This window comes from Geotrypetes seraphini, chromosome 2, assembly GCF_902459505.1.
Source record: "Geotrypetes seraphini chromosome 2, aGeoSer1.1, whole genome shotgun sequence".
NCBI classification, from domain to species: Eukaryota; Metazoa; Chordata; class Amphibia; order Gymnophiona; family Dermophiidae; genus Geotrypetes; species Geotrypetes seraphini.
Window position 1 is genome coordinate 527241828 of NC_047085.1, and position 25802 is coordinate 527267629.

Below are 25802 nucleotides of genomic sequence, written 5' to 3' on the forward strand. Positions count from 1 at the left end.
CTAAGAAGGGTCAAGAGCTGTGAATGAGACTCAGGAAAAATGTTTGGAGGAAGTTTCTAGAGCATTCCAGGTGGGAGACTGGGCCAATCCTGAATTTCTATCAAATTGCATTTTGGGACCTGCAGAACTCACTGATTGCCATGGGTGAATCGGGAACTACAAATCCCATAGTGCATTGGGATGTTAAGTTTAAAAGCAGAAGTAGCCAAACATCTCTTTGCAGGATCTGGGAAAATTGTAGGTAGTGTATTGTTCCCCTAAAGTTGGGGGGTACGTGAGAATGACAGATGGTCATGTCACTTAGAGCTAGTGTACTAAGGCCTCTTGGAAGGAGGGGGAGGGGATGGGCACTGGTCCTAGGAGAATGCAGCCCCCAGGAGGCCTTAATCTGCTCTCCAGCTTCAGGAATGCTGCAGGGCTGCATTTTCAAAACTCATTAGAGTCTCTCTCAGCTGCAAGAGTCTGAATTGAGACAGCATGAGAACTCCCGACTGGGGCCGTGCAACTGGGCTGCCTGGCCAGGGAGAGCTTCCAGCTGGAGCTGTCTGTCTGTCCTGAGCCCCACAAGTGCTGCAAAGGTAAGCTGGAAGGCTCATGTGAGCCTGTCTCTCTCTGCCGATCCTGATCCCTGGTATCGTATGTGAACTAAAGGCAGGTCTCTATCTCTGTCTGTCTGTCTCTCTGCCTCTGTCCAGGGTCTCCTATGTGCACCAAAGGCAGCTCTCTGTCTGTCTGTCTACCTCTATCCAGGGTCTCCTATGTGCACCAAAGGCAGCTCTCTGTCTGTCTGTCTACCTCTGTCCAGAGTCTCCTATGTACTGTACATCTGAGGTAGCTCTTTTTCTCTGTCCAGAGTCTCTGATGTGCACCAAAGGCAGAACGCTCTCTCTCTCTGGTCCCTCTGTCCAGTTTCCTATATGCACCAAAAGCAGGTCTCTCTCTTTCTTTCTGTCTCTCTGCCTCTGTCCAGGGTCTCCCATGTGCACCAAAGGCAGCTCTCTGTCTGTCTGTCTGTCTACCTCTGTCCAGAGTCTCCTATGTACTGTACATCTGAGGTAGCTCTCTTTCTCTGTCCAGAGTCTCTGATGTGCACCAAAGGCAGAACGCTCTCTCTCTGGTTCCTCTGTCCAGTTTCCTATATGCACCAAAAGCAGGTCTCTCTCTTTCTGTCTCTCTGCCTCTGTCCAGGGTCTCCTATGTGCACCAAAGGCAGCTCTCTGTCTGTCTGTCTACCTCTGTCCAGAGTCTCCTATGTACTGTACATTTGAGGCAGCTCTCTTTCTCTGTCCAGAGGCTGAAATGTGCACCTGAGGCAGGTCTCTGGCTCTGTCTCTGCCTCTGTCCAGAGTCTCCGATGTGCTAATAACTACTCATTTCAAACTGCGCAGGGTCTTGCTCTAGGTTCCTGCTTCATTCACAGCATGGACTCTAGTTGACACCCTCAGCCTCCTGCCGTGGACCTGGCTTTTTGTGCCTCTCTCTGCCAGGTGCTCAGAGCTTTAGAATAGGGAATGACACGGGGACAAATTTTTACCTGTCCCCATGGGAACACATTTTCCCATTCCCGAGTGTTCTTTTCCTGTCCCTGCCCCATCTCTGCAAACTCTGTCCTCATCTACACAAGCCTCAAACACTTTGAAATCATAAGTATTTGAGACTTGTGCGGTTAAGGTAGAGCTTACAGGAATGGGGTAGAGACAGGGACGGGATGGGGAACTTGATTTCCTACGAGGACGGGAACAAATTTGTCCCCACTTTAGAAATGCTCTCCTGCCCCATTCCTGATAGCTCTGCCTTAACCGCAGAAGCCTCGAACACTTATGATTTTATGTTCAGATCTGGTTTGATTGTAAATGAAAACAGAAAATACAAAGAAGTCACAACTGTTCAAATAGATACAACCCAGCCGTACCCAGCCCCGTCAGAGCAAAAGGAATCCTTCCCCACCGCTCCCACCACGAATGAGATCAGTAGTGAAGGCGACCAAAAGGTCTCAGACACTCCAGAGGCCTGAACTCTTGTGGCTCCTGGGTCATCTAAAAAGATTTGTCTCAAAAAAAAACAAAAAACAACTTCTAGAGAAATATATAAGTGATTGCAGTAACCAGTCCTGAACTTGAGCTCAGAATCCCACAGACTTCCTAAGAGATAGTATTCAAAATGAGGCTGCAGAAAAGATAAATAAAGACCCCAAACGAGCAAAAAAGGACGATGTCCAAAGATCTCCATTGAACACAGATGAGGACAGAGCTTGAAGGGACGAGACAGGGAGGATTCTCAACCCACAGGTACACCACCCCTTAGACCTGTAGGAGCTCTAGATGTCTAAACGGGTCGAGAGTTGCTCTCACAAGTGGCCACGCACTGAGCTACAATTTCCACGTTGGCAATTGTGTGCGTTGTCGGCACTCGGGTGGCCTCTTACTCCGGTCTCCGTGGCTAGTTGAGGTCACTCACAGCAAAGTTGCAGCTGCACCATTCTAGAATCTTAGTGCATAAGTAACGAGCACGCCCCCTTGTCAATATGCAGTATACGGGCCAAATTTCCAGAAAAGTGACCGAGTGCAGCTAATGCGCGTTACTGGAAAGTAGCCTCAATTCCTGGCAATTAGTCCCCGATTACCAATTAACTTCCATGTGCAAATTTAGCACACTGAGCACAAAAATGTGCACTCAAGATTATAGAATGGGAGGGTGAGTGTTCAAGGTCCTTCATGCTTTCGCTCTGTTTCAAACGCCAATTGGATACGATCCTGAACGAGGAGAATCTACGGGATCCCCGTCAACATGGATTTACTAAGGGGAGATCCTGCCAATCCAACCTGATCAGCTTCTTTGACTGGGTGACAAGGAAGCTGGATGTTGGGGAGTCCCTGGACATCGTATACCTAGACTTCAGTAAAACATTCGATAGCGTACCACACTGCAGGTTGCTGAGCAAGATGAGTTCTATAGGATTGGGCGACACATTGACGAAATGGGTTGGGAACTGGCTTGGAGGTAGGCTTCAGAGGGTAGTGGTGAACGACACCCCCTCCGAAATGACGGAGGTAATCAGTGGAGTGCCGCAGGGCTCGGTCCTGGGCCCGATCCTATTCAACATCTTTATAAGAGACTTGGCAGAAGAGCTGCGAGGTAAAATAACATTATTCGCCGATGACGCCAAACTAAGCAATGTAGTGGGCAAAAGCACAACAGACATAAATTCAATGTCCGACAACATGATGCACGACCTACTCCTACTGGAGCGCTGGTCTAGGTCCTGGCAACTCAGCTTCAATGCCAAAAAATGCAAAGTCATGCACCTGGGCAGCCAAAATACATGCAAGACTTACACCCTTAATGGCGAGATCCTAACAAGAACTGAAGCAGAACGAGACTTAGGGGTGATCGTCAGTGAGAACATGAAGACTGCCAATCAAGTGGAGCAAGTTTCATCCAAGGCAAGGCAAATCATAGGTTGCATACGCAGGAGTTTCGTCAGCCGTAAGCCTGAAGTCATTATGCCATTGTATAGATCCATGGTGAGGCCCCACCTGGAATACTGTGTGCAATTCTGGAGGCCGCAGTACTGTAAGGATGTGCTGAGACTGGAGTCGGTCTAGAGAATGGCCACCCGGATGGTCTCGGGACTCAAGGATCTCCCGTATGAGGAACAACTGGATAAGTTGCAGCTGTACTCACTCGAGGAACGCAGAGAGAGGGGTGACATGATCGAGACATTCAAGTATCTCACGGGCCGCATCGAGGTGGAAGAAGATATCTTCTTTTTCAAGGGTCCCGCGGCAACAAGGGTGTATCCGTGGAAAATCAGGGGCAGGAAACTGCACGGGGGCACCAGGAAATTCTTTTTCACTGAAAGGGTGGTTGATCGCTGGAATAGTCTTCCACTTCAGGTTATTGAGGCCAGCAGCGTGCCTGATTTTAAGGCCAAATGGGATAGACACGTGGGATCTATTCACAGAGAAAGGTAGGGGAGGGTCATTGGGGTGGGCAGACTATATGGGCCGTGGCCCTTATCTGCCGTCTATTTCTATGTTTCTATGTTTCTAACTACCCCTGAGTCTTCCCGGACAAAATATTTCTTCACACAATGTGTAATTAAACTCTGGAATTCGATGCCGGAGAAAGTGGTGAAATCAGTTAGCTTAGCGGGGTTTAAAAAAGTTTTGGATCATGTCCTAAAAGAGAAGTCCGTAGGCCATTATTGAGATAGCTTATTCCTAGGATAAGCAGCATAGAATCTGTTTTGCTACTTGGGATCTATCTAAGTGCTTGGGACCTGGGTTGGCCACTGTTGGAAACAGGATACTGGGCTTGATGGAGGCACCTCTTATGTTCTTATGTCCCTCTGTCTCTGTGCCTTGTTAGGATATGTTTAGGGACCCTTGGATTTTCAGTTTCCTGGGGATTTATCCCTCCTTATTAAAGCGAGAATGTAAGCAGGAGAAAATCACTGGAAAAACAGGGTTCAAGCTGCTATCAGAGTTTTTATTTTGGTGGAGAGAAGCCAGGAAAGTGAAAATATGTTAAGCGGATTAGAATGCACAGAGGAGAGATATTCTCGTACATTTTTTAGAAAGGGTTATATAACTTTTTTTTTCCTGTTGACAGGACTAAATGAAAATTTCTGTCACCTCCTGTGCTCAGTATTTTTTCTTCTCCCTCCTCTCCCCTCTGATCATTTTCCTCTTTCAGTGTCTCCCTCCATCTCTCTTCTAGTTTTCTCTCAACATCTGACACCCCCTCCCTATTTTTATGATATCTTTTCACACATTTTTGAGATTTCCAGTGATTTGCTGCTGTTTCTCAGCTGAAATCCCTGAACCCCAACACTGCCCCCTCCCCAAATGCCAGTCCCACTTTTCAGAAATAATCCAATATAATGCTGCTGAACAGAGAGTGACTCCGAATAATGATTCATTTAGTCCTGAATATCTCTCTGGGTCATTCTTACAGGACTATTTCAAATACCTCTCCTTGACCCCCCCCCCCCATGTCCCTTCATATGATCTGATGTGTTGGTGTCTTACTTCTCCCTCTTCCTCTCTTTGTAGATCCCCTTTTTTAACCCCTTCCAGTATTCCCTTCTTTCTGCTTCCACCAGGACACGGTTGTGCCTCTCTCTTCGCTTCCCCCTTCATCCCCCAGCAGCTGTCTCATCTCCTCCTGCAGTTAGCTTAGCAGGGTTTAAAAAAGGCTTGAATACTTTCCTAAAAGAGAAGTCCATAGGCCATTATTGAGATGGTTTGGGGAAAATCCACTGCTTATTCCTAAGATAAGCAGCATAGAATCTATTTTGCTACTTGGGATCTAGGTAGGTGCTTGGGACCTGGGTGGGCTACTGTTGGAAACAGGATATTGGACTTGATGGACCTTCGCTCTGTCCCAGTATGATAATTCTTAAAGAGTTAAATGTTGGTATGAAATGGGACTAAGTTATCATAGTGCCCCATTAACAGGCTACTTGACCTCTGGGGCTCTTTCTTTCTTTCTATACCACTTACATCCTAAGTGGTTTTACTTTATCTTATTTCCCTGTCTGTCCCAGTGGGCTCAAACTCTACCTAGTGTACCTGGGGCAATGAGGGGATTAAGTGACTGGCCCAGGGTCACAAGGAGCAGCAGTGTTTTTCCATATTTTCTCTAAGAACAGATTTATTTTTTATTTAAAAAATTTATATACCGTTTAAAATAAAACGGTTTACAAAATTTACATACACAGTATTTAAAATGAACAAATGTATAATAAAAACAAATTAAATAAAATAAAGATAAAAACAATCTTTAAAGAGATGCCATAATGTGGATAAAAAGATCATCGATAATTCATCCATTTTGTCAAAAATACCTCAAAAGGGGCATCAACAAATAGCCGAGTCTTTAGTCATTTTCTAAAGCTCCCCTTTCGTATCTGATTAACGACTTGAATGCTTTTGCTGCCTTTCCTGGAAGCTTCTTCTGTAACATAGAGGACTTGAGATTAATTTCTGCCACCAAGCTGTGATGGATGGTCTAATGCAGGGATCTCGAAGTCCCTCCTCGAGGGCCGCAATCCAGTCGGGTTTTCGGGATTTCCCCCATGACTATGCGTTGAAAGCAGTGCCTGCACATAGATCTCATGCATAGTCATGGGGGAAATCCTGAAAACCCCACTGGAGGAGGGACTTTGAGACCCCTGGTCTAATGTAATACAATTTCCAGAGTTATTTTGTGAGAGCTTGAAGGATAGATGTGTAGAGCTAGTGCCACAGGATAGACTATCTTTGGGAAGTTTTTACTGCTCTTAAGTGCTGTCTTTCCAGGCCATTTGTTGTACAAGGGCTATTTAAGGGAGGAAACTCTAATTTGGGCATTTGATTTGGAGCTGAAAACAAGACAGCAAGGCACACAGCTAACAAATGTTTCAGCCCCTTCTTTACTGTCCAGCCGTCTGTGTGGAACAGGGTTAGGAACCTAGATAGGCAATGGCCATTGTACCTCCTCAATGCACTGCTTTTCTCACTTCAATAAAAACAAAAAAAATCATCGCCCACCTTTTCCATTCAGACATTTTTCTACATATAAAAGCCATTTCTAGAATTACTCAGGAGTTACGTATGCAAAGTCTGTTCTGGAATAGAGTTGTGATCTGAGCGCATGCTGATCAATTAATGTCAATGGCAGTTAGCTTAACAGGGTTTAAAAATGGTTTAGATAATTTTCTAAAGCAAAATCCTATAAGCTATTACTAAGATGGATTTGGGGAATTCCACTGCTTATATGTAGGATGAGCAGCTTAAAATCTGTTTTACTCCTTGAGATCTTGCCAAGTATTTGTGACCTGGGTTGGCCAATGTTGGAAACAGGATACTGGACTTGATGGACCTTCGGTTTGTCCCAGTATGGTAACGCTTATGTTCCTAATTTGTCAGTTTAGGTCTAGTTTTCAATGAAGGCCCATTTTACGTACAATGTCAAGATTGTCCCAGCCTGGAAGTCTGAAATTCATACTCAGCTATAACCTCCTGTCCTGTCCCTTGGTCTCAGTGGTACAGCCTGGTAGGTGGTTGCACCAGCGGTTCTGCTCCTCTTCAGCCGGTGATGAGGCATCTTTCATTTTCAAATTGGCTTTTCCTGTTCTGTTCAGCCACTACACCTATTAAATGGTGATGGGGACTTCTTCAGCTGAAGATCCCAGATCTGCCTCTCTTTGCCAAGTAGTCTGGTGAGAGCAAAGGCCAGGAAGCACTATGACAGAGACCTATTGCTCCATGGCGAGGAGGAAATGACAGAAGTAGGGTACAAAGGCACACTTCTGCATGCCTCCTTACCCTTCTCATTTCAGCCTTGGCAGGGGTCATGTGCTATTTCTATATGGATTTGGGGACTCATTTTCAAAAAAAGATAGACATCCAAAAGATGGCATAAACCAGCACTTGGACGTCTTACTAGTCAAAACATCCAACAAACCATTTTGTAAGTAAGAGTAAGAGGAAAAGAAGGCCACTTTGGTTCTCAAAAGTAGTAGCTGAGAAGGTAAGGAATAAGAGGTTAGCTTTCATAAACTACAAAAGATCACAGAAAGAGGAAGACAGGCAAAAATATCTGGAAAAGTTAAGAGAAGCTAGTTGAGTAGTCAGGAAAGCAAAGATACAAATGGAAGAAAAAATAGCTGACATGGTAAAAGGGGGAGACAGACATTTTTTTAGATATATTAGTGATAGGAAGAAGTGCAAAACTAGCATTGTGAGACTCAAAGGTGAAGGGGAGAAATATGTAGAAGCTGAGAAGAAAAGGCTGACTTGCTTAACAAATATTTCTATTCTGTGTTCACAGCTGAAGCGCCGGGAGCGGGACCACAGAAGACAAACATGAATAGGGATGGAGGAGTAATAGACCCTGATTGATTTTCAGAGGATTGTGTTCGTGAGGAGCTAGCTAAAATAAACGTAGACAAAGTGATGGGGCTGGATGGCGTGCATCTGAGGGTGCTGAAGGAACTTAGGGAAGTTCTGTTGGCTCCGCTGACTGACCTTTTCAATGAGTCTCTAGAGTGTGGTCCCTCCCCACAAAAGTGGAAGTAAGGGAGAAGTAGGGACAAAAGTATTGAAAATTCCCCTCTGCGGTATGTAGAAGCTGGTAGTCAGTAGAGCACACGCAATAAATGAAGGTAGATAAAGACCTGTATGGTCATTAAGTCTACCCAACAAAGTAGCCAGAGCCATGCCTTCCGCTCTGTGTGGCCCCAGTCATGCATGCTTAAAAAACACTGCTGGTCAAGCGTCCACCTTGCCAACCAAGCATAATGGAGCTTTGGTTATAACCACATCTCATCCGCAAACATCGCTAAACTAAACTAAAACTTAGCTTTATAAATCGGGTCTTTAGCCAGAAAGGAGCTTGTCTTGGTTAACAATAGCTAAAAAAATACTTAAAGTAACAATCAGAAAACATTAATAGGACTAGTTTCCAAAGTGTTTGGGAAATAAAATAGTTTTTAAAGATTTACGAAAAAGTTGAAAATTTTTCCCCTTAAAATAAGAGGAAGTTCGTTCCATAGTTGAGAAAATTTGAAACCCAAGGACTGTAAACCGCGTTGAGCTCTACGAACGTGGAGATGATGCGGTATACAAACCTAAGGATTAGATTAGATTAGATTGACTGAAATTCTTGACTCCTTTGATTCCTTTCACTGAAGGTAGGGAGAGTTTGAATTGTTGGCTGCCTCTTGCATAGAAGAATCTATAAGAGATGAAGATACCATATCAAATTTGAAAAGGAATACATGCACATTTAAAGTGAATCCTGAGATAGACTAGAAGCCAATGAAGGTTTAAAAGCAAAGGAGACACATGGTCAAATTTACGTTTTCCAAAAATTAATTTCACAGCAGTATTTTGTATCAGTTGGAGCCTTTGAAGGCAGGTCTTTGTTATGCCGAGATAGATAGCGTTACAGTAATCTAGCCGGGATAATAAGATAGATTGGACCAGAGCAAAGAAGTGTTGTTGGTGGAAAAGGTTTCTGACCTTTGTCAACATTCGAAGGCTGACATTTGGAGGTGAGGAAAATGTTATTCACCCATGTATCTCTTGCTTTTCACTTGCTGATCTTTCTGAATACCACAATAGAAACTTGGTCTAGGAACACAGCTGAATAGCAGTCTATCATGGTTCTTGATAGAAGATGAATTCAAGCAGGTGTGGAACTGGACCACCAGTTATCAGGGATCCTGTTCATTTACTGCCTCCTTTATTTACATGGGATAAAGCATCTGTGCACATAAGATTAGCCTTACTGGGTCAGATCATTGGTCCATCAAGCCCAGTAGCCCATTCTCAGGTCCAGATCCCTAGTACCTGGCCAAAACCCAAGGAGTAGCAACATTCCATGCTACCGATCCAGGGCAAGCAGTGGTTTCTTAATAGCAGACTATGGACTTTTCCTCCAGGAACTTGTCCAAACCTTTCTTAAAACCAGCTACGCTATCTGCTCTTACTCCAGTTCTGAGCTTATCTCCTCATATAGTAACATAGTAGATGACGGCAGATAAAGACCCGAATGGTCCATCCAGTCTGCCCAACCTGATTCAATTTAAATTTTTTCTTCTTAGCTATTTCTGGGCAAGAATCCAAAGCTCTACCTGGTACCGTGCTTGGGTTCCTACTGCTGAAATCTCCGTTAAAACCTACTCCAGCCCATCTACCCTCCCGGCCATTGAAGCCCTCCCCAGCCCATCCTCCACCAAATGGCCATATACAGACACAGACCGTGCAAGTCTGCCCAGTACTGGCCTTAGTTCAATATTTAATATTATTCACTGAAAAGGAATTTGAGGGATGCTCTTTCTTCAATGTAAGATGTAACTTATCTAGGCCCAGGATTTTGCTAGAATCGTACGTACCCTAATGAACTAAGATAAATTAGAGCTGTACCAAATATTCAAATTCCATTTGATTCGGATTATTATCAGCGTTAACATTGGCTGTACATTGAAGCAAGAATATTATTTAAGTTTGGTTGCATCTGTTATAAGACACTGTGCGGCTTGATCACTTTAACTCTTTTTTTAAAAAATAAATTTTCAATAAATATACAATATTGCAATAGCTGCATAAATAATATAAATTACCAATGTATACATAACAACCTCGAAAGTTAACCAGGTCAATGAGTACAATATGGCCCCGATTCTATAAACATAGAAACATAGAAACATAGAAATAGACGGCAGATAAGGGCCCACAGCCCATCTAGTCTGCCCACCTATAAAGGGCACCTAAATCATGCCTAACATTAGGCATCCAATTAAGGGTCTTAAGAAGCAATAATTGGTACTTAGGTATCGAAAGGACGTAGACGCCAGTTTGTAGATGCAGCCACAATTTCATGTTTAAAACTCGCGCCTAACTCAATAGGCATGGGCGTGGAATGGGTGTGGTTTGGGCAATGACTCAATTTGGGCGTCCTTTGATTCATTTACATAACAGTGAGCGGACTAGGCCTATATTGTAGGCGAATGAAAACCAGGTCTACTTTTGAGCTTAGTTTGGACTTCAAACAGATCTGAGTTCTATGGATGGAACTTAGGCACTCTTTGGACGTTCTTCCGGAACTTAGGTACGGTTTGGATGTCCTTAATGTGATCTAGGTTTTTATTTTTGCTTTATTAAGCTCAAAAGTAGACTTTCTTACAATGCCTCTAAGACCCAGTTTTACAATTGCTATGCAGCTTGCTAGCTCACGCTGTAGCTTTCAATGCATATTCAGTGGGGAAATCCTGAAAACCCGACTGGATTGCGGCCCTGCTTTAAAGGACGCCTAAAAAGTTAGACACCTAAACAGTCCTGAACTCTGCTGAGCGTGATTCTACAAAGGACGCATTTTGCAGAATCCGGGCCTAGGTGTCTAAGATGTTCCAGTTTCTATAGGATTGTGCTCTCTTCATATTTCCTCTATGCACATAAGTTATTCCACTTTTCACTTTGCATGGGATTCTAGATTATTTGCATTCCCTTCCGTAAAAGATTAGTGGCAGCTTTATGGGATAAGAATTTTGGCATTCTGATTCGGATTAATGAATATTTATTACTATTACACAGCATATTGTGTTTTTTAGATATAGGTTGGTTCTATAACTTGTGGAGTATTTTCATGAAATTGACTTATTAACACAAGTAATTACTATTTAACTCCTTAATATTATTGAGTTTGATTCTGATTCTAAGACCTGATACTTATGTCATTTTCAGGAAATCGATAAAAACCTACTGATTTGATAAATTTCTGAATTGTTATTCACGGTGAATTGTGAATCGCACAGAACTGTAAGGTAATAGCGCTGTATAAATGTATCCTGCGTCTGTCTTCTCTAGACATCTAGATAACGTCTAGCCTCGTCTAAGTGTGAATTAACGCTTATTAAGACCCTTAACTCGATCGTTATCCACTTAAATCAGACGTCTAAAGCACGCTTAAGTTTAGACGCACTATAGAGAATTAACCCCATGTGCCTATCCCAGGCCCTCTTGAATTCAGACACAGTCTCTGTCTCCACCACCTATTCCGGGAGACTGTTCCACGCATCTACCACCATTTCTTTAAAAAAGTATTTCCTCAGATTATGCCGGAGCCTATCACCTCTTAACTTCATGCTATGCCCTCTCATTGCAGAGTTTCCTTTCAAATGAAAGAGACTCGACTCATGCACATTCATATTACGTAGGTATTTAAGTGTCTCTATCATATCTCCCCTCTCCCGCCTTTCCTCCAAAGTATACAGATTGAGATCTTTAAGTCTGTCCTCTTACGCCTTATCATGAAGACCACACACCATTATAGTAGCCTTCCTCTGGACCGGCTCCATCCTTTTTATATCTTTTTGAATGTACACAATATTCTAAATGAGATCTCACCAAAGTCTTATACAGGGGCATCAATACCTCCTTTTTCCTACTAGCCATACCTCTTCCTATGCAATCTATAATCCTTCTAGCTTTCGCCGTAACATTTTCAACCTGTTTGGCCACCTTAAGATCATCATATGCAATCACACCCAAGTCCCGCTCTTCCGTCACGCACATAAGTTCTTCACCCCGCTAAACTGTACCGTTCCTTCAGGTTTTTGCAGCTCAAATGCATGACCTTGCATTTCTTAGCATTAAATTTTAGCTACCAAATTTCAGACCATTCTTCAAGCTTCGCCAGGTCTTTCTTCATGTTATTCAAACTACTAAACAATTACTTCTGCTCAGTCTTTACCTGTGAGGCGCCGGGATCTGGTCCACAGCTGCAAACAAGGGAAAGCTCAGAAGACCCATTCAGGAATTTTGAATTTACTACCAGCAGCATCTACCAGGAATTATCAAGGCTCAAAGTGAACAAAGCCATGGGACCAGATCAATTGCACCCCAGAGTGCTTAGGGAATTAAGAGATGTCCTGGCAGAACCGTTAGCTGCGCTCTTCAATCTTTCCCTGAGCACGGGAAAAGTTCCATTAGACTGGAAAACAGCTAACATCATTCCGCTTCACAAAAAGGGATGCAGGTCAGAGACTGCAAATTACAGGCTGGTAAATCTTACATCAATAGTGTGTAAACTTATGGAAACATTGAATAAACACAAATTAGATATGGTTCTGGATGATGAGAGGCTGAGGAATCCCCACCAGCATGGATTTACTAAGGGAAGGTCCTGCCAATCCAATCTAATCAGCTTCTTTGACTGGGTAACAAAAAAACTAGATAAGGGAAAGTCCCTAGATGTAGTGTATCTGGACTTCAGTAAGGCTTTTGATAGTGTCCCACACTGTAGTGTAGATTATTGAACAAGATGAGCTCGCTGGGACTAGGGGACACATTAACTGCATGGGTTAAAAACTGGCTCAGTGGCAGACTTCAAAGGGTGGTGGTAAATGTTACTCCCTCTGAAACGTTGGAGGTGTTCAGTGGAGTACCACAGGGCTCGGTCTTGGGTCCAATCCTATTTAATATCTTTGTACGAGATCTACCTCAGGGACTTCAGGGTAAAATTGCATTATTTGCTGATGATGCTAAATTATGCAATGTAGTGGGCGGAGGTACCGTACCCGACACTATGACACAGGACCTACTTTTACTGGATCAATGGTCTACTATTTGGCAGCTGAGCTTTAAATGCCAAGAAGTGTAAAGTTATGCACCTTGGTAGCGGAAACCCTTGCAGAACCTACACTCTGAACAGTGAGACCTTAACTAGAACTGTTACAGAACGGGACCTGGGAGTAATCATTAGTGAAGATATGAAGGCTGCCAATCAAGTGGAGAAAGCTTCATCCAAGGCTAGACAAATGCTGGGTTGCATCCGGAGAAGTTTCGTCAGCCGAAAGCCCGAAGTGATAATGCCGCTTTACAGGTCCATGGTGAGACCACATCTGGAATACTGTGTTCAATTTTGGAGGCCACATTATCAAAAGGATGTGCTGAGAATAGAGTCAGTTCACTAGGATGGTCTCAGGACTCAAGGATCTCCCATATGAAGAACGTCTAGGTAGGTTGCAGCTATACTCTCTCGAGGAACGCACAGAGAGGGGAGACATGATAGGGACGTTCAAATATGTTACTGGCCGTATGGAGATGGAAGAAGACATCTTTTTCCTTACAGGACCTACGGCGACAAGAGGGCATCCGCTAAAAATCAGGGGTGGGAAATTTCACGGGGACATTAGAAAGCATTTCTTCACCGAAAGAGTGGTTGATCGTTGGAATGATCTTCCACTTCAGGTAGTAGAGGCCAACAACGTGCTCACTTTTAAGAATAAATGGGATAAACATGTGGGTTCACTTCGAGGAAGTGCTTAGGGTGGTGGGTTAATCGAGTGGGCAGACTTGGGCCGAGGGCCCTTTTCTGCCGTCATACTCTATGTTTCTCTATGTTTCTATTCACACTATCTGGCGTGTCTACTCTATTGCAGATTTTGGTATCACCTGCAGAGGCAAATCTTACCCAACAACCCTTCAGCAATATCATTTATAAAAATGTTAAAAAGAACAGGACCAAGAACAAAATTTTGAGGCACACCACTGGTAACATCCCTTTCCTCAGAGTGATCTCCATTGATCATTACCCTCTGTTGCCTTCCACTCAACCAGTTCTTGACCCAGCCCATCACTTTGGGACCCATCCTGAGGGCATTCAGTTTATTTTTTAGACTTCTATGTGGAACACTGTCAAAGGCTTTGCTAAAATACCACATCTAGCGCACATCCTATATCCAATTCTCTGGTCACCCAGTCAAAGAAATTGATCAGATTTGTCTGACGAGACTTAGCTCTAGGGAATTCATGTTGCCTCCAGTCCTGTAATCCACAGGATTCCAGAAACTTCACCATTCTCTGCTTTAAAAGCATTTCTATTAATTTACTTAGCACAGAAGTCAGACTTACCGGGTTGTAATTCCCTACTTATTCTTTAACTCCACTTTTGTGGAGAGGGACCACACCTGCCCTTCTCCAGTCCTCCAGTACCACTCCCAACTCTAGAGACTCATTGAAAAGGTCAGTCAGTGGAGCTACCAGAACTTCCCTAAGTTCCTTCTGTACCCTCGGATGTACACCATCTGGCCCCATCGCTTTGTCTACCTTTATTTTAGCTAGTTCCTCACGAACACAACCCTCTGAAAATCAATCAGGGTCTATTACTCCTCCATCCTTATTCACGTTTGTCTTCTGTGGTCCCGCTCCCAGCACTTCAACCGTGAACACAGAACAGAAATATTTGTTAAGCAATTCGGCCTTTTCTTTATCAGCTTCAACATATTCCTCCCCTTCATTTTTGAGTCTCACAATGCCACTTTTGTACTTCTTCCTATCACTAATATATCTAAAAAAGTCTTGTCTTCCCATTTTACCGTATCAGCTATTTTTTCTTCCATTTGTATCTTTGCTTTCCTGACTACTCAACCAGCCTCTCTTAACTTTTCCAGATATTTTTGCCTGTCTTCCTTTTTCTGCGATCTTTTGTAGTTTATGAAAGCTTACTTCTTATTCCTTACCTTCTCAGCTACTACTTTTGAGAACCAAAGTGGCCTTCTTTTCTTCTTACTTTTACTTACTTGCCTCACAAAAAGGTTTGTCGCTCATACAATTGCTCCTTTCAGTTTTGCCCACTGCATTTCCACTCCTTTCAGACATTCCCATCCAGACAACAAATCTTTGACGTAAATCCCCATCCAAACAAGTTAGTTTATTTTAAGTCTAGAACCTTTGCTTTTGAATGAGCCCTCTCTATACCCATCTTAATATTAAACTGTACCATGCAGTGATCACTGGATGCCAGATGATCACCCACTGTAACATCAGATGAAACCACCACATTCTGGCTTATTGGCCACTCTGACCATTACTGATTTCATCTTTGTTTGGAAAGCCTGTTACAGTTGTTGACGCTTTCAGATATCTTGGCATAACATTGGATCATCAATTATTATTCTCCAGGCATAGTTCATCAGTAGTAAAGAAGGAGGTTATTTTGTGTCACCTTTGCACAGTATGCGATTATTTATTTTAAAAAATTTCTATACCGTTTTACAACTAAACAGATAACATAGTTTTAAAACTTAATAAAATAAACATACAAACAAGCCTTAAAATTCATAGCTAAAAAAATACTAACATAGCTTTGCCGTTGTATCGAGCAATGGTGCGCCCGCATCTGGAGTACTGCATCCAATACTGGTCGCTGTACCTTAAGAAGGACATGGCGATACTTGAGAGGGTTCAAAAAAGAGCGACGAGATTGATAAAAGGTATGGAAAACCTTTCCTATGCTGAAAGATCAGAGAAACTAGGGCTTAGAGGGGACATGATAGAGACAAGACCAAGAAGGGCATAGAGAAAGTGGAGAGGGACAGATTCTTCAAACCTTCGAAGACTACAAGAACGAGAGGGCATTTGGATAAATTAAAAGGGGACAGATTCAGAGCCAATGCTAGGAAGTTCTTCTTCACCCAGAGGGTGGTGGACACCTGGAATGCACTTCCAGAGGGTGTGGTAGGACAGAGTACGGTATTGGGTTTCAAGAAAGGATTAGATGTTTTCCTGAAGGAAAAGGGGATTGAAGGGTATAGATAGAGGATTAATATGCAGGTCCTGGACCTGATGGGCCGCCACGTGAGCAGACTGCTGGGCATGATGGACCTCTGGTCTGACCCAGCAGAGGCACTGCTTATGTTCTTATGCATAGAAACAGAGGTTAAGAGACATAGATAAAAATTAATAGTATGTCATAGACACAGATTAATAGCGGATCATAAACGATTCATCAGGTTTACCAAAAAAGATATGTCTAAAAGAAAACAGCAACAAATAATTGTGTTTTAAGTCGTTTTCTAAACATACCCCTCTCACAACAGTTCCAAATCTTAACTCCAGCAGAACAAAAGGTCTTTTTGCCAGTATTGACTAACCTTGGATTCACAGTCGTCTTCAGTGGAACCAAGTTCTCAGAATATAACTAGATAATTGTGGAATATTTCCGTACAGAAATTGGTGACAAATCATTAAAACTTTGTACTGTATTCTAAAGGCGACTGGTAGCCAATGCAATTTTTGGAGATGGGGCGAAATATGACCATTATCAATCTTGTTGCCGCATTCTGTGTAGCCTGTAACACTTTGCATCTAACCTTTGCTATTCCAAGATAAAGGGCATTACAGTAGTCAAGTCTCAACAAGACCATAGCCTGAACTACAGTTCGAAAATCGTATGGTGCTTGCATTGGTTTTAATCGATGCAACAAATGCATCTGTGCAAAACAAGCTTGAACAGTCTTGATTACTTGCAGCTTCATTGTTGGCCCAGAATCTAGTCTTACACCTAAAATAGTCATGAATTCATGCACCGGGACAACATCAACAAAAATATTCACTTCCATAGGCCATTGAGGATCCAGTTTTCCTACCAACATTAATTCAGTTTTATCTACATTTAGCTTCAGACTATATTTTCCCATCCACTCTCAATTTTACTCATATATTCACTCAATGATTTTTCAAAATTATCTTTCCAGCCATCAACTGGAAAGAAAAAAAATAATGTCGTCTGCATATATTCGATAATCTGCACCTAAAGTTTCAAATAATTTCCAGGACTTATTAGTTTCAAGGCTTGACTAGTGTAACTTTTATTTATGCAGGAATAACCAATGTATAACCTGAAGCGATTACAAACATCTCCAAATACGGCAAAACGGATACTTATGAAGTTCTATTGGCTCCCCGTTCAGTACAGAATACAATTCAAAATTCTAGTTCTGCCACATCGGGCAATTCATACCAACACTCCTTTGTACGTCTCCTCATTGATTGCTCTATGTAAACCAAGATTACTTTGCTCTTTGTTGAACATGCCCACCATCGATAGCTAGATATGCCGGTACACATTCTAGCGTTTACTTCCTTATTGCACCAATTCTCTGGAATGCTTCTTCCAGAGTCTCTTAGAGCAGAGCCAAATCATAAAACGTTTATGGGTGACCAGAGAGCTGGATCGAGGACATATGCTAGATGTAATTTACTTGGATTTCAGCAAAGCCTTTGATACAGTTCCTCATAGGAGGCTGTTGAACAAACTTGAAGGATTGAAGTTAGGATCCAAAGTGGTGAACTGGGTCAGAAACTGGCTGTCGGACAGACGCCAGAGGGTGGTGGTTAATGGAAGTCGCTCGAAGGAAGGAAAGGTGAGTAGTGGAGTCCCTCAGGGATCAGTGCTGGGGCCAATCCTGTTCAATATGTTTGTGAGTGACATTGCTGAAGGGTTAGAAGGAAAAGTGTGCCTTTTTGCAGATGATACCAAGATTTGTAACAGAGTAGACACCGAAGAGGGAGTGGAAAATATGAAAAAGGATCTGCAAAAGTTAGAGGAATGGTCTAATGCTGGCAACTAAAATTCAATGCAAAGAAATGCAGAGTAATGCATTTGGGGATTAATAATAGGAAGGAACCGTATATGCTAGGAGGAGAGAAGCTGATATGCACGGACGGGGAGAGGGACCTTGGAGTGATAGTGTCCGAAGACCTAAAGGCGAAAAAACAGTGTGACAAGGCAGTGGCTGCTGCCAGAAGGATGCTGGGCTGTATAAAGAGAGGCGTAGTCAGTAGAAGGAAGAAGGTGTTGATGCCCCTGTACAGGACATTGGTGAGGCCCCACTTGGAGTATTGTGTTCAGTTTTGGAGACCGTATCTGGCGAAAGACGTAAGAAGACTTGAGGCGGTCCAGAGGAGGGTGACGAAAATGATAGGAGGCTTGCGCCAGAAGATGTATGAGGAGAGACTGGAAGCCCTGAATATGTATACCCTAGAGGAAAGGAGAGACAGGGGAGATATGATTCAGACGTTCAAATACTTAAAGGGTATTAACGTAGAACAAAATCTTTTCCAGAGAAAGGAAAATGGTAAAACCAGAGGACATAATTTGAGGTTGAGGGGTGGTAGATTCAGGGGCAATGTTAGGAAATTCTACTTTACGGAGAGGGTAGTGGTGCCTGGAATGCGCTCCCGATAGAGGTGGTGGAGAGTAAAACTGTGACTGAGTTCAAAGAAGCGTGGGATGAACACAGAAGATTTAGAATCAGAAAATAATATTAAATATTGAACTAGGCCAGTTACTGGGCAGACTTGCACGGTCTGTGTCTGTGTATGGCCGTTTGGTGGAGGATGGGCAGGGGAGGACTTCAATGGCTGGAAGGGTGTAGATGGGCTGGAGTAAGTCTTAACAGAGATTTCGGCAGTTGGAACCCAAGCACAGTACCGGGTAAAGCTTTGGATTCTTGCCCAGAAATAGCTAAGAAGAAAAAATTAAAAAATTTAAATTGAATCAGGTTGGGCAAACTGGATGGACCATTCGGGTCTTTATCTGCCGTCATCTACTATGTTACTATGTTTAGGGCCCTTTTAAAAACACATTGGTTTGCCAATAATTTAGGTCACAGGAGGAAGATTTTGGTACAGCAAAACGGGCATGGAATTTATATTGTGAGGGAACCAATGTGTTTCTTGGTTGAGTGTTTATGACCTGGTTCTGAGTTACAATTGACTGTGAAGTATGTTCTGGTAGGAATGGTTAGGTCTTTATCTGAAAATAATGACTTCTTTTCTTTGAACTCTTTTTAGTGTTCGTAAACCATTCTGTTATGTTTATTCAGAATGTTGACTGGTTCATATATAATGGCATGAAAACGAATGCTCCAAAAACTATGGCTTTGCTTTTCACCTTCTTTGCCAGATCTACCCAAGGGTGGAGCTGTGGCTCACTGGTACAGCTGACGTCTCTGCCCCCTGAGGTTGTGAGATCAAATCCTGCTGCTGTTACTTGTGATCCTGGGCAGGTCACATAGTCCCCCAACACCTACCACTTTGAATGTCCGTTTTGAATGCCAAAGCCATAAAGAAGCAATATACAAGTCCATGTTCCCTTTCCAATGTACATGGGAACCAGACCTTTCAGTAGACTCGGAGTTCTTGATGTTTACTCTTTGACAGTAAGCTCACTTTTTCTGCTCATTTCTCTGTGATGGTTAAAAATCTCTTTTGACATTCCAGCACCACTTTCTCTACTTTGACATTAGGTCTCTCTAGACTACTGTAATTCCCATCTTAAAGGCTTGTTGAAGAACATAAGAATTGCCATACTGGGACAGACCAAAGGTCTATCAAGCCCAGTATCCTGTTTCCAACAGTGACCAACCTAGGTCCCAAGTAGAGTTCTGCACAGGAACGGGGATTGTGGAAATCCTGAGGGTCCCACGGGGATCCCCCCAGCTCCCCAGGACTCCCGCGGAGATTCCCCCAGGTCTATGGGACTCCCACAGGAATGGACTCTGGTTCTCCGGGGTTCCCACAGAAATGCTAGCCTACCTTTGTTCCAATGTTCCCTCTAAGCTTCTTCAATCCCTCAGCGCACCAGTTGCTGATTGCCACGCACATGGGAGAGCTCTGTACAGTACATTACCAATCAGGGAGACAGAGCTGGAACTTGATGGCCAATCATGAGCGTTTCCTTGTAGAAGTGCTCCTGATTGGCCATAAAGCTCCAGCTCTTTCTCCCTGATTGGTGGATGTGCAGAGCTCTCCCAGTAGTGAGCCTTGGCATGAGACCTCACCTCAAGAATCTCATTGGCTCAAGCCTGCCACCACTCAATGCAGCTCCGGAGCCAGACTACCCAGCATGAAACTGCTTCAGCCCAGCAGGTACCAACTGGAGAATGACACGGTGACAAAATTCATCACCATTCCCGTCCCCACGGATAACCGCGGGGAAACCATCTTCATGTCATTCTTTAAGGAAAGAGGGAAGAATCAGAGTATAATTGGGCACAACCACTGACCCACAAGCTTTGCGTTGAAGAACGCTGGTGTAGAAGGACTGAGGTTGAACTAGACACTAGAAAATGGCATGGGATTATTTCCCGCGGTTATCCGCGGGGACGGGGACAGTGATGAATTTTGTTACCGTGTCACTCTAGTACCAACATTAAATATGTAACTTTTTAAAAAGAGTGGAAGGGGAGAGAATTGCTGCACCGGGCATCTTCCTCTCTTCATCAAATTCTGCCTTAAATCCACTTTTTTGGGATAGCATTTTGTTGATATTCCAACCTAGGGTTACCAGACGTCCAAATTTCCCGGCCATGTCCTCCTTTTGAAGACATGTCCGGGGGTCCGGACAGCTTTTCGAAACCCAGCATATTGTCCAGATTTTGAAAAGCCTCCCTCAAAATCGCCATTGGGCAGGAGGGCAACATGATGACATCACACACATGTGCGTGATGTCATTGCATCACAAGCGTGCATGCCCTAGTGCCCGACCACAGCATGCAGCAGAGGGCGTGATGGGACGGAGATGGGTGGAACCGGGCAGGCCTGGGGGCGGGTCTAAGGGGTCTAGATTTTCCAAATGGAAAATCTGATAACCCTATGCTAACCCCACCTGACTGGGGAGAGGGAGGGAGAAGAGGTATTGGTTTTATGCTTGTTCTGCAGATGTATGACTTTGTTTTGAATTTTCTGTAAAACTCAATTAAAACTAAAATCAAAACTGTCAGAAGTAATTGCTGCTTTTTATGAGGACAGGTAGTTTTTAGGGGGGGGAGGCGGAGAGGATTCCTCAAGGGAACAGGTGGGGATAGAGGAGATTCTAGCGGGAACGGGCAGGGACGGGTGGAATTCTGGCGGGGCGGGTGGGATTTCTGTCCCCATGCAACTCTCTAGTCCTAAGTACCTAGCTAGATCCCAAGTAGCAAAACAGATTCTATGCTGCTTATCCTAGGAATAAGCAGTGGAATTCCCCAAACCATCTCAATAATGGCCTATGGACTTCTCTTTTAGGACATGATCCAACCCTTTTTTAAACCCTGCTAAGCTAACTGATTTCATAAGACGCTAAGAATTGCCATATTGGGACAGAGTGAAGGTCCATCAAGCCCAGTATCCTGTTTCCAAAAGTGGCCAACCCAGGTCCTAAGCACCTAGCTAGATCCCAAGTAGCAAAACAGATTCTATGCTGCTTATCCTAGGAATAAGCAGTGGATTTCCCCAAACCATCTCAATAATGGCCTATGGACTTCTCTTTTAGGACATGATCCAACCCTTTTTTAAACCCCGCTAAGCTAACTGATTTCACCAATGGGAGATTAGTACAGCATTTTGTGTAAGCTCTAAAGTTAATCCATGGTGCAAAGAATTATGCTAAGTTTCCTCCACTCTTCAAGGAAAAACCCTGGCTCTGCATATTCTTTTCTATCACATTTAAAATTTGGATTCTTGCATCTCAGATCTTCCGGTCTATTCATCCTGCTCTTCTCCTATATACCCCATGTGTGCTTTTGTCATTCTTTGAGATCAGTATTGACAGGTGATTCCCATGTACTTACAGATCTGTTTGAACTCTGCACAATCTCATTTTTCAGTGTTTCAGCTCCTGCCCTTCCTTCCTCCATGTGGAGCCATCTTTTAAAAGTTTAAATGTGTGGATAAGTGCAAACGAAGGTGGAAGCCCATATTATCTAAATGGTGCCTGAACTTAGATGCCAGTAGACACCCTACCAGTGCCTACATGAAGTCCAAAATGCCATTTAAAACAGTGTGTGGCTACAGCCTCAGCACCCTGAAGTTGTGGATTAAAATCCCACACTGTTTCTTGTGACCCTGGGCAAGTCACTTAATCCCCAGGTACACTAGATAGCAATTGAGCCCACTGGGACAGATGGAGAAATATGATAAAGTACCTGGATGTAAAACCCCTTAAGACAGACCTGTCAAACTCTTGCCCACGGTGTAATAATATTTGGCCCGCTGACAGGTACAAGCGCCAACATCTTGCTCATATCATTTGGAAAAAGAGTGCAATGTGACAACTCTTTATATTCTGGGGTTGATCTCGCAGAGAAAAGCGTCAGTACAGGTATGAGCGCGTGGTGGGTCTGTGTTTTACACTGCAACAGAAAGCGACGGAAAAGCTGGTCGGGCTGGGGCCTGGGTGGTTCAACCCGACGCGCTCAAGTTCTTGGTAGTTGGGAAAGGACAGATCCTGGACGGTGCATTGGAGTAATGGGAAGGGGGAAGTGGCGATCCTAAAGGCTGGTAAGGTTGAGGTTATTTTTAGAGAATGAGTGAGACAACTCTGCCTGAGGGTTCAGATACAGCGTAAACAATATTTCTTTGTTTCTTTTCTAAATGCCAGTATTTGCTCCCGTCTGAGATTGGTTTTAATGTATTAGCCAGCAAAGCAAACAAAAATACAGAAGACAACCAGAGCAGACAACAAAAGGTAGAAAAAATCATTTTATTTTCTCTTTTGTGATTACAATAGGTCAGATTTGAAACGTGTATCCTGCCACCACATAACATCATACTTCTCAACCGCGTAACCATGAGTTCTACGCGGTGTACAAAAGATTATAAACTAAAACCAATTTAAGAATGACAAAAAGAAATTATTTAACCAAGTATTTTGAAAAGAGATAAGGGCTCCTTTTATGAAACCGCAGTGGCTTTTCAGCTAGCGCAGGGGTTACCACACGCTAAAAAGTTGCGTGTGATAAAGCCGCTAACGCAGCTTCGTAAAAGGAGCCCTAAGTTTTCACTAGCGTTCTGAAATGTTTCTAAGAGCAAGCTCAAGCAATAACAATCGAAATTCTTGCTCCAGAAATTTCTTACTTTCACAGCCCTGTACTGACGGAAAGGTGACCAGGGCACGAGACTTATACCATGCTAGAGAGAATCTATTAACCACATAAGACGTAGCGGTACCATACAGGACCTTATAGCAAAAGCAACCCAACTTAAAGAAGACACCAGCCTCCGTTGGCAGCCAATGGAGTCACATGATCATACTTTTTAAGACCGTAGATCATTCTAACCGCTGTATTCTGAATCACTATGAGTCGAATCATGTTAAATACACGATATTACAATAATCCAAAAGACTCAATAATAAAGATTGTACCAGACGTTTAAAAGCAGAAAACTCAAAAAAGATTTAATGGTACGCAGTTTCCATAGCGTGTAATAACCCTTATGTACCACCGCGTCTATTTGGTTTTTCATAGACAGCAAGCGTGAACTAGGACCCAAAAGAGAGAGGAAAAGTCGCTTTTATTTACAGAACCGGCGTGGAGTTGGAGAGGTTGTAACCCTAGACTTCTACTGAGACTAAGGGGTCTTTTTATTAGGGTGTGAATTTAGCGCGCTAAATCGGTTAACGTACCTTAATAAAAGGACCCCTTAAGTATCTTAATAAAAAATTTGGACCGCAACTTAGCCTATATTTCGGATTTCGGCCCCTTATGTGATTGAGTTTGACACCCCTGCTTTAGGATATAAGAAAGAAAGAAATTGGAAGGTTCTGGAATCCCAGTTAGGCCACAGGAGGCACAATTCACCTCAAAGGAAGGTGCTGGAAATGGAGGCCTTGAAAACCCAGGCCTTCATTTCTGGATTCTCTAAACGGCGCTGTCGTGCGATCGGACAGACTTCTACGGTCTGTGTCCCACAAGTGGCAAAAGACAGGGGAAGCTTCAACAACTCTAGTCTTGTGGACCGCTTTATTGCCATGTGCGGCGAGTGAGGGCGCATTCACAACTCGAAGGAAGGAGGGAGGGGAAGACATCTTGACTTGAATACTGTCAGCAATACCTGGGGTTAACCATCTTGTTTGGCTGCCATGGTAGAGACCTGGCAACTCATTGCACGCCAAACGCCAGATTGCCCGTTCTACTCCAGCTTTTGGCATGTTCGATAATTTCTTTACATTATCCATATGTTGTGTCACAGCTTGTCCCTTGTGCTCTCTTCACGATCTGCCATCATCGGCTTTATTGTACTTCAGAGCTCTGATGTAGAATCTTTTATCTACCTGGTTTATGATTTTATTCATTGTAAACTACTTAGCTTTATTTTTTTTCTTATTTGCACTAAATCAAATAAAATTGAAATGCAAAATGTGTGTAAGGTTAACTGGCTTATCAACAGTGGCTTCTCAGGTTGGAGGGGGGAATCTCGTAATCAGGGCAGGATTAATTCATCGAGGGCCCCCTGCCCCGCCCCACCCCACCATGTGACCAGGCGGAAACAGGAAGCTGTGCCAGAGGGAAGCTTTGGGCAAGCAGCACCGCTTGCACCATTACACTTCCCCTTGCCTTTCTTACCCGCGTTGCTTGCTTGTCGATGGGGGTGGGCTGCGTTGCCAGTAGGGGTGGGGCCCGCATTGCCGATCGATGGTGGCAGGACCCATCGCCATTTGGAAAAACCAATGTTGATGCCCTCCTTCATCAGGCCCCCCTGACCATTTCGGGCCCTATGCACGTGCCTACTTGGCCTATTGGTGCTGTTGGAGTTTCTCAGGATCCCTGAGCTCTTCCCTCACCACTTCGGTTGGGTGCCATTGGTGGGAGTCCACAAGCAAGGCAGCCCTTTAAATACCAGTATCATTGGGACAAGATTTTTTTAACTGGGTTCACAGTACAAGTTCTTCTTCACATAAAGATTCGTTTTTTGGCTTTTATTGATTTTGCTGAAATAGTTTTTAAAAAGGATCCAGAAAGAGATCTCGAGTGTCCAATTACGTCACGGTCGCCTGCAGACTGTGATTCTAATCTCTTCCTTACTTTTAGCAGTAGAAAATCAAAGCTAAGGTGAATTATTGGTGAATTTCTGCCTCTTCTGCAGCTCAGAATACCTGAGGGATGGCAGTGAAGGGAGACGAGGCCATGAATTGGTAAAGGGGAGGTGGGTATGAGGGGGAGAGGGGTGGATTAGTTGCTCGAGGGAAGAGACAACAAAGCCTGGGAATCGGAAAGTGGTGTGTGTGTGTGACTGAGGGGAAGGTACAGATTGTTCCAGGAGGACGGTATCTGTGTGTGAGTTTTTCTTCAGGTAGGGGTGGAGGGTGTATGGGTCAGTGGGGAGGGAGGGAGGAGGAAGAGAAATGAGATGAAGCCCTCTGGGACCTACAGACAGAACATGGAACTTGCGGGGTTAAAAGTTCAACAGCGGCCTGGCCTTGACGGATGTGGTTTTAGTCTGGATTTGAATAAAGCTGGAGAGAGAGAGAGCCTGACTCAGCAGCTCAGGAACAACATTCAGCCATGCACGGTGCACCAAGGTGAAAAGCAGGGAGCTAGGGGGGGAGCAGTGTTGCTTTCAAACTCTGACTGTTCTGTGCACCAATTTCAAACCGCTCTGCCCCGCTGTGGTAGACAGAGAAGCTCTAACATAACATAGAAATGTATTTATAGACCACGAAACCTGGCGGTTAACAAATTGAGAGGACTGAACAATTACCGT

The 25802-nt window shown here is 43.7% G+C and overlaps 1 protein-coding gene across 2 annotated transcripts in view; it reads left to right on the forward strand.

Annotated features, from left to right (window-relative positions):
- Positions 1 to 460: 460 nt before the first annotated feature.
- Positions 461 to 25802, forward strand: part of SLC4A2 (solute carrier family 4 member 2) — a 205222-nt gene continuing 179880 nt past the window's right edge. Inside the window, exon 1 of one of the 2 annotated variants that reach the window (XM_033932744.1) lies at positions 461 to 578. The gene's annotated coding sequence lies outside the window, so the exon portion shown is untranslated. The remainder of the gene's footprint in view (positions 579 to 25802) is intronic. The other variant, XM_033932743.1, reaches the window with a different exon arrangement.